We start from the raw sequence: 2,233 nt of genomic DNA on the forward strand, positions 1-2,233 counted from the left end.
AGCCCTGTTGAATTTAAGCCCTGTGTTTTCCCCTTGTGTTTGCTGGTCTTTGTCTTTGCTATCTGCTGTGTTGAATGTTCTGTTTGTACGTTTTGTTTGATTCTTATTTGTCATGTCTGCCCCCGATCAATCCGTGTTGGCTCTATGACCCTGGACTGTTACGACTATGACCCTGGATTTGCCCATAATAAATCTCGCTTATCTCCGCACATGCATCCGCCTCCTCACTCCCAAGCTTTGAATTCTAAACAGGATAACTGCTTTAAAATGAGCATAAACTAACAATCTGACTTCAAAATCAAGAAAGATAAAATAAACAAAAGGTCCAGTATATCATTTAAGCATGCCTACATACCTACCATAATCTGTTGGATATTATTTAATCAGTGCATTCAAACCAACATGTGTCTTCAGCACTAGAAAATTGGAACTATGATTTTTCCACAGTCTGTTGATCCAGTAGTTAAGTTGTAATGGTACAAATGATACAATCTCACCTGGGTGAAAAATTAGCATTCAGGAAAGGCCTAGTATTTTATGAGCAAGGATGGTTTAAGGCTCCCCACAAAAAATAATTCAACAGTTTAAGAACAATGTTCCTCAATGCCTAAACACAAAGATTTCGGTGTATAAAGTAAAATAAATAAATAAATAAATAAATCAGGGAATTAAGAGAAACTGTGCATAAAGGGCAAAGCAGAAAATTGCAACTGAATTCACAATTTTTGGTCCCTCAACTGGCACATATATTTGTGACAAATAGTTGTTAATTTACAAACTTTTGTCAATGCACACTGTTGGTCACTGCTCAGAAGTTTAGAATATGCTATCTATAGTGGAAGCCAAAAGTCCACAATTTGCAGAAATACCCCTGTCTAGGCTTGCATTCATCTGAAATGGATTGAAATGAGCATTATGCTCTCCAGAGAAGAAAAGGACCATTCAAACATAATGGACATTATGCACAAAGAAGAAAAGGACCAGCTTGTTACCAGTGTAAAGTTCAAAAGTCAGGGCTTGTCATGGTGTGAGGAGTATTAGTTCACATAGCATGCATAACTTGCATATCTGCAAAGTCACCATTAACACTAAAAGATACATATTTTAGAGCAACATGTTGCCTTCTAGATGACGTGCATGTGTTATGACAGCATGGCTGCATAAAGAGTAGAGTGAACTGCCAGTCTTGACCTGGAAATTTATGGCACATTTCAAAGCACAAACATGATGACAACAACACCCAGTGTGGTTACACAAATGCTTGTCAAGTGTACTGTTATGAGACAGGTCAAATTGAATTCACTAATCACTGGTTTCTGATTATATTAGCATTTCACATGTCCTAATATTTTGATCAATGTTCTATGACAGTGGCATAAAGTGACCAAAAAGACTTATCACTATATGATGTTATGCTAGTTTTAGCTGCTTCAAGCAGGTGGAAAATGAACAAGAACTAGAAAGCATAAGATGGTGATAAGATGATCAATTTTAGCATAGGATGATAAATTGGTTCCCATTTGTGCCACATCTTGTTTTTTGAACATGCAGCAGAAATATGCCCTAAGAAGTTCCTATATAATGTGTTTAAACATTAATCTAATGATTCTTTTGTTCATTCATATGAATGTTTACCCTAGTCCATTCTTAGCTGTTACTTTGAAGGTCCAGTTCTATTCTCGTGTAATATTAGTTAATATTAGTTATCTCCATACAGCATGAATCCTGTAAACAGCGCAGTCTTCTTCACCGATTGATTCACATTCTCAGCATTACAATGTGTGAACTTGTTTCCACATGTGCCATTTATATAATTTGCTCTACATAACGAGTCATTCTTCAGCATAGAATGATAGATTCACACCTTGTTAGTTATGCTAATACTCATGCCAAATTGTTACTCACCAGTGACCCGAAAGCATTAAACAAATTTGAACTGATAATAGGTTCCCCACGTCTGCAAAAAGAAGGCTGCAGCTCTGCCATCAGAGTTAAACATTTTGGAAGTAATTTGCGACTAATGCAATCACGGCATTTTGTTTTGCTTGACATCTTTACATAATTGATTTCTGTATAATATGCAAAGACAAACTGCACAGAGTGAACAGAACCATCTTTTCACTTTCTGTTACATCTACATTTTTATTAAAAATTGAGTGGGTTTCATCAAATCTATGAGGCTTTGTTTATTTGTATTTTTTCCCTTTATCTGAATTTTATATGTAAGTGATGA

Source organism: Pygocentrus nattereri, chromosome 17, assembly GCF_015220715.1.
Source record: "Pygocentrus nattereri isolate fPygNat1 chromosome 17, fPygNat1.pri, whole genome shotgun sequence".
Lineage (NCBI taxonomy): Eukaryota > Metazoa > Chordata > Actinopteri > Characiformes > Serrasalmidae > Pygocentrus > Pygocentrus nattereri.